The 12,899-nt window shown below is 35.0% G+C and overlaps 1 protein-coding gene and 1 long non-coding RNA gene across 2 annotated transcripts in view; one reads left to right on the top strand and one right to left on the bottom strand.

Annotated features, from left to right (window-relative positions):
- Nucleotides 1-12,899, top strand: part of GEFmeso (Guanine nucleotide exchange factor in mesoderm) — a 181,517-nt gene that overhangs the window by 119,695 nt on the left and 48,923 nt on the right. The window lies entirely within an intron of this gene.
- On the bottom strand, nucleotides 9,266-10,313 carry LOC140745870 (uncharacterized). Its single transcript, XR_012102713.1, has 2 exons — nucleotides 9,906-10,313; nucleotides 9,266-9,727 (listed from the first exon to the last, which is right to left on the bottom strand). It is a non-coding gene; the product is annotated as an uncharacterized LOC140745870 (long non-coding RNA).

The following is a 12,899-nucleotide window of genomic DNA, read 5'->3' as shown; positions in this document are numbered from 1 at the left end:
TCCTTTGTCGACTCCAGCGCCTCCACCGCCACACCTATTTCTGCCTAATAACAACAGTGTTAAGCACTGCTGTGTTCTGGTTTGAAGGGTGTGGAAAGGGAGACATACTTTTCCGAGGCGTTCCAGCTTAGTCACGTTAGCTGAGGACACGTGAGGAGAAGTTGATACACTTCGGATAAGTATATCTCTTTTACCACACCCTTCGAACCAAAACATAGCAACGCTTCACTGCTATTATAAGGCAGAATTCGGTGTGGCGGTGGTATCTATGACCTAAGCCCTTCTCACTCTGAAGAGAAGACCTGTGCCCAGTAGGACAGTAATATGTTGACAAAAACCTAAATATACTGAATAGTTGTTTTTGTAATATTGTTCTACGGTCAGTCTGCAATTAAATTTTTTGTTATTTGTGTACTAAAATACTTCAATTGGTGGTGGTTATCAAAGCCGGCGATGCATTGGCGACTCCTCTGGTGTTGCAAATGTCCATAGGCGGCGTTGACTACTTTCCATCAGGTAGCATTGCTTAATTGTTAGGTTAAACAATAATAAAAAAAATTGCCCCTGCGGCAGGTGTGTGAGTGAGTAGCCCATATTACACTACATGGTCGTATGTTACTTCACTCTTACTAAAATAGTTGAAAGCGAACTTTATGGAAACATCCATTCATATATTTCACAGGTGTGAACTTGTTTGTAATTAAAATAATATTATGCATTCGGGGCACCACTTTCCATACATTAATCGAGCCGATTCTTAGCTTTAAATTTCTCATACTCCTTGTATGGGAGTAAATTTGTTTCACTTTCGAATCCTCATACTTGATTTATGTTATACAAGTTTTGCCTGCGACTTCGTTCGCATGGATTCAGAACATAACACCATCTACTATTCCGTCTTTCGTAGGTACCCTAAGGGCACAGGGTCCATACATAAGAGGGGCCCCATAAGACAAGACGGTGAAGATATGATTTACTTTAAATATTTCTACAATTCTCGATTGATCAGTATTTTTTTTTTTTTATATATAATGTAAGAGTAGCAGACGAGCATGCAGTCCACCTGATGGTAGGTGGCTACTGCCGCCCATGCACATCTGTAATCAACCCCAGATAAGATAAGATATTCCTACCTGAAGTCGGCCACAGATGCGCCGCTACCCCTGAGGACTAAGCTGGAACGCCTCGGAAAAGTCTGTCTCCCTTACCACACCCTTCAAACCGGAACACAGCAGCTCCTAACACAGCTGTTATTAGGTAGAAATAGGTGTGGCGGTGGTGCCGCCGGAGTCGAACCACAAAGGGTTCTACCACCTTCAAATAATTGATGCTTTTCCTTCTCTAACTTCACGCACACTATCCTTCTTTCTTCGCTTGTCTCTCTTTTCTTTTTTCATGCATAGGTTGTCTGGAAGAGATCGCAACTTAGCGATAAGACCGCCTATTGCATACTGTTTCACCTGTTATGTATATTGCGTATTGTAAAATTTCAACTGTAAGTGTGCAATAAAGAGTATTTTATCTTATCTTATCTTATCTTTTTTACATTATTTCTACAAGGGGCCCCCGACATTCCTTAAGACGGCCCTAACCATCTATTAAGTAAACCAGTAAATTGAAATACTCTACTCCCCTATACATATATTATATAAAAAAACTTCTAAGTTTAAATTGTAATAACTTTTGATAGAATAAATCGATTTGAAAAAAATAGAGACTAAATATTAAGCCAAGATATGGACTTTAAATATATTGCTAAACCATTGAATTCAATTTAGAACTTTTCATTTGATGCGAATTTAAACAACAGACATAAAAAATGTAAAAATGGTACAAATTGCTATTGCTACTTATTCTCAATTGTTCCAACTACTTTTTTTTGCAAATATATTTGATGTACAGACACACAAAGCTTACTTCTTATATGTATAGTCGGCTTTCATCAGGACGTAATGATAAATGACTTGAATAAGACATTCATTTGTATGCAAAACTTCCATTCAGATAAAAAATGGAGCGAATTTAAATTAAGATTTGAAATTTATCGCTGATTGAAATGTTTTCTATTTAAATAAAATCTATTTCGTATTTAGATCATGGATAAGTTAATAATATAGAATTATAATAATATAACGTTATATGTGTGGTAAAGAAAATTTAATGGATAATTTCTGTCAAAGAGCACATTCCACTTTTTTGTGTCTGTGACAAATGCCGCCCATGGACATATGTAAACAACCCTGGATAAGATTAATATAAAGTCGGCTACCGATCCTCCGTTACTTCTGAAGACTAAGTTGGTACGCCTCGAATAAGTTACCATGCTTTTCAATCCAGAACACAGTAGCACTTAACACTACTGTTATAAGGTAAAAAGCATATGAGTACCAAATTTCAACTCATTTGATCCAATCTTTTCGGAGAAAGTCGGCTGTAACAGACGGACGGATAGACGTACGAGTGAGGGATCCGTTTTTTTTTCTTTTTTCGTAAGTAAATCTTAAAATTGGTGCAGTTGAAGGTGGTAGAAACATTTGTGGTTCGACTCCGGTGGCAAAACCGCAACAAATATCTCTGCATAACGCAGCATAAGCGCTGCTGCGTTCTGATTTGAAGGGTTATAGTAATGGAGACGTACTTTTCCGAGACTTTCCGGCTTAGTCCAGGGTATCGGCACATCTGTGTCCTGTGGGCTAAATGCTCGTCTGTTATATATAAACCTCAGTACATATCCTGTTTTCGTAATAAATCATGTGTAGTCTAGCTAGAGAGACATGGCGCCGACGCAGGCGCCGGCGCGGCGTTCCGACGCTCGTGCCTCTTGCGGAGAAAATTAGAAAATGCACCACGATTAATGTGTTCTATACAAATGGATTACATTCAAAGCTACTTCCATGTTTTACGTATCAATATTCCTCTTAATAAATAAATTGTATTTTTAAAAATATTTAAGAATTACTGCAGTTTAAATTATATAAAATCTTAATTAATTATATTAAAAATTACTCAACATATACATACCTATATTGTCACTGGAAAGGCTAAAAATCGAATACGCAAAGAAGCCCTTTTACTTGTTTTACTTTTTGCCATTCTAATGACTATATGTAATAACTATGTACATATTACAGTCTGCCACTGACAGACTGTAAGGGAAGCGGCAGGGGTGCTCATCTCCGGGATTCTGGTTCTAGATGGCCTCCAAATGTCTTCAAGTTCCCTTGTAGACGTTTGAAGACCCCTTAGGATTTGTTATATTAGATCAACTCTCTGCCTTGGATCTCTTAGCTTAGTCTATCTATGCAGTCTACTTTAGTCACACCCATGTAAAGTTCGAAGAAAAGAAAAATACAGAAGTCTACATAAAAACGTAACAAGCTCCAATGTAACCAGAATAATGCTTAGTAGCGTGGCAATAATCAGTGCATATGGTTGCAAAGAAAGTCGGCTTTCAATACATAGTTCATATTACAAAACCAGCAATTATTTTCCCAACGCACGCGGCAAAGGTATCAATAACACACTGGCAAATGCCACAGATTATACAGTAACCACAGACTATACTTTCCCCGTGTTCCCGCCAATCTGTCATTGCCAGAAATGCCATAGAGCACACCCACTACATGGTATGCTTTATGGTCGTAAAGAATGTATTTGAAAATTGTTGCCAGTCATTTAATTGTTCGAAAAATAGTGACAACATATCGTTCTAAATTAGTTTTTGGGTTCATAAGGTAGCACTTCTGCAAAAAAACAATTTTTGAGCGTCTCATCTTTATTTAGCGTATCAATATCTAGATCATAAATCCTAAGAATAGTAAAAATCATAGTTATACAATTTTATTAATGGTTTCTTCTCTATTTAATGTCTGATATTTTTTTTTACTTTAAATGAAGAATTAATAAAAGTATAATATCGAGTTATTTTAAAAGTTATCTGAATAAAATAAAACAAAAATAATTGTGTAAACATTTAATCACTAATATTTTAAGCAAATTGACACAATGGCTCAAGTAAGAATCAATCCTATTTAGGTGTCATTGGAACAACGTCTTTATCAAATCCATTCTTATCAGCACATGCGACACGTATTGTCAGTGCAACTGCATATCACGGGGACCACTTTCCCCGATTGCTTCACGATGTATGTAACTCGGAACGTTTTATTAGAAACGGGCTTCCGGCTTCCCCGCCATAAGACATAGACAAATGTTGTTTTTTTTTTCGGCAATGTGGAAAGTACGATGCATACTACATGCATACATTATAGCTACATACATCCATTACCTATGCCACTTTTTTAATTTATTGACGGAAACTAAAATTGTAGGTATGTACTTGTTAAAATCGATTTTATTTATAAATTTGAGCTCTTTCTATCTATTGCGACCTTTTGGTTTTCATGTAATTGGTGCATCATCGTTCGTGGTGCCTGTAATTGTAAAACTGTAAAAAGTAATGAAATTGTATACACAATATAAGAAATTGACCATTTAAACTTGATCGTCATAAAATCATATACTTAATCAAAGTTAAGAATTTAATACTATTTTATAGTGCCAATATAATTAATATCATTTATTATCTATGCTATAATAATTAAAAAGTTATAAATTAAACTATCTGTGCGCAAAAAATAACACGGTTAATTTAAATGTGAGAATTCTATATTTATAATAGTAGAAGTTTATAATAGAAATAGTTTTAACCCTTAATTTGATAATGTATGCCCCAACATACACCAACTTTAAAAAAATATTTTGTATTAGAAAATACATAAATAACGTAAAATTATATTTTTATCACCTTGCAACTTAAACAACTTTTAGTAGAAAATATAAAACAGGCATCTGGTATCACTAGTTTTGACATTAGTTGACGAAAATGGCGTACCGGCGGCCGTCAGCTGTTCTCTCCAAGGTATTTATATAATTTTATTGATTATTACCCAGTTTGGGAAAAGTTTCACGACTGAATCCTATGCTTGATATCATGATTATATAATTTGTCTAATAAGTTTGCAGTTCTAACTACTTACATTGGTGTTATTTTGGACATTAACATGATGTATGCTGTGACATACATTGCCAAGTTTGTAAAAAAATACCCCTATTTAATTTGTATGTCAGGGCATACATTGCCAATTTTAGGGTTTTGCTTTGCTTAGTTTGTATATTAGCATTTTTTTTCTTTGTCTGCAGCAAAAGCTTGAAACTCGTGGTGGTAGAATTTTAGCGCTTGTCCCTGCTCAAAATGCACCCTCTGATGATAGTGAACATTCTGATATTGAAGACGAAATACGTGTGCACACACCGCTTTTCATGTCCAGCTCCTCTGCAAACTCAATTGATAGCTCTTTAGAAAGACTTAATCTTCTAGATGATGAAGACCCCACCAGCGAAAAAGTTCGCCTTACACCAATTTTCCAAAATATTTATCCAAGCCCATCTCTAGAACCGAATTGTAGTCAAGTACCAGTACTGAGTGATATTCCCTCATTTCCCGCAACGCCTGCAACCCCTGCTACTCCTGCAACTGCTACACTAATTGCACCTAATGCACCCCCTGGTTTGGTAACACCTAGCATGTCGACGAATGCCTCCTCCACATCACGTATTTCCAGAAAAACAAGATCACAACGTCCCACTGTTCATGTTGCTAAACGACCTAGACGAATGCAAAAGTTTACTCTTAGTTATAATTGGAAAAAAGCTGTGTTTCGACATGTGGCTTCTATAGAAGAGGAATCGGAACCTGTCGGGAGCGTCACAGTCCTAACTCCCCTGGAGTATTTCTACAAGTTTTTTTCCCCAGACATTTTGACAGATATTGTCGAACAAACAAATACGTATGCAATATCTCAAACTGGACGTACTCTGAGTTTGACTGAAGACGAATTACGGGATTTTTTAGCGATTCATATCATTATGGGTGTTGTAAGCATGCCGTCTTATACTGATTATTGGAGTTTGCGATATTGATACAAACTTGTGGCTGATTTGATGCCACTAAAACGTTATCAACAAATACGTCGTTTTTTACATTTTGTTGACAACAACGTACAAGATTCTGACAGATACTATAAAGTTAGGTCGTTAGTGCAAAAAATAAGAGACAATTGTTTAGCTCAAGAAAATGAAAGGAGATTCAGCATTGATGAGATGATGATCCCATACAAAGGGACAAAAGCAGGGAAGCGGCGTCAATATATGAAGGACAAACCTAATAAGTGGGGTTTTAAAAATTACGTCCGCGCTGGAGTTTCAGGAATGATTTTTGATTTCGTATTGTATGGAGGAGAGGACACATTCCGATTCCATTCATTTACAGAAAAGGAAGTATCAATCGGATTTGGAGCGCAAGTCGTGATTGCTTTGTGCAAAACTATTAAATCAAAACCAGCCTTTATTTTTTGTGATAACTTTTTTAGTTGCCCGGAATTGTTCTACATTCTCAGAGAAGACTATGGGATCTTTGGATTAGGAACCATCAGGAATAATAGGTTGAGAGGTGCGGAAGCAATTTTGCCCTCAGAGAAACAAATGAAAAAGAAACATCGAGGTAGTCATGCTCAAGTCTCCTGCGGCAAAAACCGCTTGGTCGCAGTACGGTGGAATGACAACAAAGCAGTGACCTTGATAAGTTCCTATGTCGGCGTTGAACCAGTAGCTACAATAAAAAGATACTGCAAGGACTCCAAAACGAAGGTTGACGTTCAATGTCCGCAAATTGTAAAGGAGTACAACAAGCATATGGGAGGGGTTGACTTGGCCGATATGCTTATCTCCTTATATAGAACACCTTTCAAGACAAGGAGATGGTATATCGGCATATTTGCCCAACTTCTTGACATCTGTATCAATAACGCATGGCTCCTTCACAGAAGAGATTCCAAGACAAAGTCAATTGCTTTGAAGGACTTTAGATTCGAATTGTACGAAGGTCTAATAAAATACCAGCGTTCTGAGAGTAGTAACAAAGGCACCAAAAAAAGAGTACCACAAGCCAGTCCAGTTGAAACGTCACGATTTGACAACGTTGGTCATTTTATGACAATGACCACACAAGGAAGATGCCGATTGTGTTCAAAACTTACAGTCGTACAATGTATGAAGTGCCAAGTCCGCCTTTGTTTCGTAACTGGCAAAAATTCCCGTAATTGTCAACTAGATTACCATGTGCCTACGTAATTTCTATGTATTTTTTTATAAAAAGAAATAATAAATATAATAGTTGTTTTTTTTACATACGTAGTCAGTACCTACAGTAATTGGCAATGTATGCCACTGCATACAACACATTTACGATTTGTATTCTTGAGTAGTTGGCGGTGTATGTTGTGGCATACATGAGTTTTCAGGAAAACTAAGCTTTTCAGATTTTTTTTTAATTTTTCTATGGTTGTTTTATGTGTATAAATAACATTTTTGATGACAAAATTCAGGTTTTATAGCATTTTATACTTTGCCAAATTAAGGGTTAATCTCAAATTAAATTGACTTGAATAGGTTTGATAAAGGATTACAACTGGAAAACACAGGAAAGCGATAAATAACGTAAATAGATAAGAAAAACTTATTTAAACGCGGAAGAGCGCGCAATGTTCGTTTATTTGTAGCCATTTACATATAACTTTAGCGGGAATCAATTAAAAAAAGTAAACAACTGAGCAGGAAGTATAGGGTTTGTTTCTCTATTTCTGGGCAGGTAACCGCGATGCTTTGATCGTGGAACGGAACGTGAATTAGGTTGGCGCGAAAGATTGACGGGACGCCATTTTGAATAAAAATATGCTAAAGATATAAGATAGAATAGATAGAGATATAAGTAAGTTCACGAAAATATAAAATATAATTATATTTGCAATTTAAGACAGATTATTTTTAAGGAAACGAGAATTAGTAACGTAGTACGTAGTTTAAATGAATGTTACAAAATTAGGCCAAATTCCAAGAATCCATGACTATAAAAAAAGTTAACAACTAAGCAGGAAGTATAGGGTTTGTTTCTCTATTTCTGGGCAGGTAACCGCGATGCTTTGATCGTGGAACGGAACGTGAATTAGGTTGGCGCGAAAGATTGACGGGACGCCATTTTGAATAAAAATATCCTAAAGATAAATATAGATAGATATCTACATAAGTTTACATTAAATACAGTAGTTGGGTTACTTAAAATATTTTTAAATGGTATACGAATGATTAATAGTGGTAATGTTACATAGTTGGCCTGAATTACAAGTGTTTAAAGTAATTGGCCAAGTGCAAGTCGAACTCGCACACAGACATAGATTAGTAAAGATAACTCACTCCTAACGAGAAAATGTACCCAGTTTTGAGAATTGAAATAGTTGCGTAAAAAAGTTTTGCCACGTCTCCGTGCTAAAATGTCCCTAAAGTATTTGAAATAATTATTTATTTATTATGTTAATTGGCTACTTGACACTTTTTGGGAAACTGTTTTAATGAATTCATATACGTATTATATATGCCTTTCATTGTTCATTTTTTCGAAAAAAGGGCTATTTATTAATAAAAAACATATTTTTATTACGGTAAACGGAACGTTACGCCAAAACAGGCGGTCAAGTGTCATTTCGTAGCGTGACGTCAACACATTGAAAATATAGAAATAAACTTCGACGCTACACATACTTCAGGGGAAATCTTGGGAATTATTTAACTTTTATTAGTACAATTGCAAGAATGTCAAATTACAAGGCGTGTGCAGTGACGATGTGTTCAAGTACGATCGCTAAATATCCTAACAAATTTGCTTATACAAGTTCCCAAACCCAAATCTCATAAACGTTAAAGAACTTGCAGATTCTTATATGTTTAAATCCTCTGTTTGCAAGCAATGACATTTTATACTATCTATGTAAGAGAAGTATTATTGAAAAAAAGGAATAAATTTAGTAACTCTCGAGTGATTCGTCAATTCCAAATCATTGGAACGGGACGTAATCAAAACAAAACAGCAAGTGGAAGTATTCATATATTTAATATATTATATAGATGTCTATGATAAGAATAGAATTATAAGACGTCTATGAGAATTCTATTTTAAGGGCCCATTCTGTAATTAATAGGACACAATTAAAATATTTCATGACTGTTATTATTGAATTATTGATGGTGCATGTGCACTGATTAAGTTACAGGACTGTATAATTAAAAATACATGATTTGCTAATATTAGTATTTTATTAACCGATTTCTTTGTTTATTTGGTTTATATGGTTCTATTAGTGAGTACACACAGTAGAACTTTTGTATATATTTATCATACGTTACAGTTACAATAATTACTACAGATCACCTAAGCTAAATTTTTGTGCTGCTTGCGTGTCTGCTTTTCTTCATTACTAAAATTATTTTCCGTAACAAATGGATATATATTTTTATCACTGTCATTTTCAGAATTAAATTGCAATGCAATAATAGGAACTGTATGGTCACTTTTCTTTCTTCATCTTGTTGGGTAGGTTACGCAAGTAAAGAAGTACTATTTCCCGTGTACTTTACTTTATGTATTTCAGACTGGTGCCCACTCTCGAAACTTTTGGCTCCTCACTTCTTCTAGGCAGGACAGTCATCACATTTTCATTTTCATTGATGTACCTTGTGTTCAGGACAACTTTTACTTTTCATGAAACACAAACTTGCCTTCCTCTTAAACTGCACATACTCTATAACGTCGTCACTACACGATTGTCGGGAAGATCTGTAAATATAAATATAACCAATTAATAACCTTAAAACAGTTCACATAAGAATATAAGTATATTTAAAAAAATCTTAATAATCACTTGAAGACAACCTTTCTTCTGTCTGAAGTCAGTTAAGAAATGTTTTAATTGTCCGATATGATTAAATGTAAATATAAAGAATGTTTTACTTACGTTGTTTATTTGATATTTCCATAGGTTATCTCACGGAAGTTTTTGTATCCATTTTGATTTATTGCACTGCATATATGGAGATTCTTTAAGCAGGTTCACGCTATCAGCTTTAATATAGTATGGCTTCATTTCGGTTCACAACATAAATTCAACCAACTCTAACAGCAAACGATTTAATTATTATTTGTCTTGTTTGGTTTCGATGTAGTGACGTCACATGACATTTGAGGCAGCACTGTCGCCGTTTTGGGATTTAAAATCCACAGATAAAAAATCGAAAATTTCTTTTTAAAAATTAAAATACTTAGAACGTATTAAAAAATAAACGAAATACTGCATAATTTATGTTTACTTATAAGCTATCATATCCAACACATTTCATATTTTATTGTTATAACTGTCAAGTACCCAATTGTGTAATGTAAAAAAAAATGTTTTTATTTGGCAAGAATTAAAAAAAATAACTTACTAATAAGCCATTTGTCGCTTCCATAGATTAGTAAAGATTACTCACGCCTAACAAGAAAATGTACCCAGTTTTGAGAATTGAAATAGTTGCGTAAAAAAGTTTTGCCACGTCTCCGTGCTAAAATGTCCCTAAAATATTTGAAATAATTATTTGTTTATTACGTAAATTACGTAATTATTACGTAAATTAGTTATTTATTCGTAAATTTTATCTAAAAATGTTTTGATTTGTCAAGGATTCAAAAAAAGAACTTACTAAAATAAGCCATTTGTGGCTTCATTCAATTTCAAGGCGGCGAAGTATCTTTACTAATCTATGGTTGTAATACAATCCGTATTTAATATCGTACGTGTTTACTAAATACCTATTTACTATAAGCCATTACCTAATGCAAGCGATCAAGGATAATTTACATTTAACACTTGGCTTTGAGTCATAGTGGCTACTGACCTTTTTCTACCTACCGAATATGAATGAAATCGTTTTGAATGTTTACTCATTGTTTTAAAGGTTTAGTTTTTGAAAGGTAGAACTAGGTATGACTAGAGATGGGCAGAGGGTTTAAACCCATCGGGAATAAACCGGGTTTTTACCCGGTCGTTGGAAAGAAATAGGTTTAAACCCGAAAATGGGTTTTTATTCGGGTATTTACTATTTTCATGCATATCTATCCTTTTTTAAGCGCAATTATTACTTTGATGATGATACTGTACTAAATATGCAAACCCAGTACTGGGTTTAAACCGGGTGTTTTGCCCATCTCTAGGTATGACCGTGGGGATACCACCGCCACATCTATTAAAGTAGTTCTTGCACATAACACTTCTTCTTCTTCTCTTCTGTTCTTGTAAGGGTTTATATGACGCAACCGTCTTAGTCTTCTGAGGGCCTTCCACCATTTTTAAAAACCATCATAGTTCAGGAAAGTTTTATTTCCTCCTTAAAATAGTAAAATATTCCGTCATACACAGTTGAACAAACTTAAACCCTTATTTATTTTTCGCTTATCCATTGTATAAAACCAACTGAAATTGTCATATTTTCCTTAAAAAGTTAAGTTTCCTGCAAAAAAAGTAAAAGTATGATTAAAATAATATTGTTCTAAGAGTTGGTAGTAACCCCCCAGGAGTGGCAACAACCCTCTGATCGGTTTTAGGTAGAACACTCTACTCTGTATACAGTGACTTACAGATATCCGTGGCTTGCATCAGGTGGACTGAACTAAATCTTATTAAAAACTTAGAAGTACTCGGTTGGAAGTATGTAATTACTAATTATTGTAAAAAACCGATTGCTTAAAATTATAGTCTGCTATTTCCACAACGACGACCCGCGTGGCTGAGAGATCGCCATATAGGTCTGATGCGCTGAGGGTCCCGGGTTCGATTTCCGGCCAGACAGACATCTAAATGATGAATTTAGATTTCTGTTCCTGGTTCTGGGTGTTTGTGTATTTGTGTGTGTCCATGGCACCCACGACATAGGGAATCCTACATTGGGGCTGTGAGAAAGCGTTTACGTTTACAATGTACCTACGAGTACAGAAATGCAAGGATACCTCATATGAAAATAAATTTACGTTGAAAATAACGAAACGTTCCGTTCAACGTCGTTGACGTATTTAACTAGTTAATTTCTATTGGGTCAACGTTGATTCGTTGAAAGTGAATCAACGGTTGATTTACCTAGTTCGTTGATTCAACGACCACCGCTACCTCATAATATGATCAATTCCGTCAAGCCTTTTGGGTTAATTTAAATAAGATGTTAATAGACATTGCAAGTTCATTATTTATCTTAGCAATATAGGTTATAACTTAACTTTTAGCAATATAGGTTATTCGGTGCAACGTAAGTAACCATCCTGGATATCCGTAATCCCTAATCCTAGTCTACATCCTCAGGAAGAGGGGAACCGTACTGTAGTACATCCTTGAGCGGTGACCCGCGTTGACCTCGCCTGATAATGCCACATTACTTACCGGTGACTGTCAGTATTGTACGGCATTTCTTTGTGTAAGGCACTGGTTTTACCATGACCTATTAATATTTCTTGTTAATAATCAATCTATCAAACATTTTACCCACCAACAAAGATTAGTAAAGATTACTCACTCCTAACAAGAAAATGTACCCAGTTTTGAGAATTGAAATAGTTGCGTAAAAAAGTTTTGCCACGTCCCCGTGCTAAAGTGTCCCTAAAATATTTGAAATAATTATTTATTTATTATGTAAATTACGCAGTATTAGTTATTTATTCGTAAATTTTCTCTAAAAATGTTTTTATTTGTCAAAAATTCTAAAAAATAACTTACTAATAAGCCGTTTGTGGCTTCATTCAATTTCAAGGCGGCGAAGTATCTTTACTAATCTATGCCTACCAATTTGTCTCTCACATAGGCCGTCAAAACAAATTAAATATGGCGTCTTTATTATACTTTCTTTTCTTTTTTCCGAAATACTTAGTTACAAACGAGCATGCAGTCTGATGGCAGTGGTAGCCTAGTGGTTAAGACACTCGGCCT

This window comes from Epargyreus clarus, unplaced genomic scaffold (assembly GCF_041222505.1).
Source record: "Epargyreus clarus isolate Ecla_fem2 unplaced genomic scaffold, WU_Ecla_fem_2.2 ptg000011l, whole genome shotgun sequence".
NCBI lineage: Eukaryota > Metazoa > Arthropoda > Insecta > Lepidoptera > Hesperiidae > Epargyreus > Epargyreus clarus.
The sequence above is the reverse complement of the archived record's forward strand: the minus strand, read 5'-3'. Positions and strand labels throughout refer to the sequence as shown.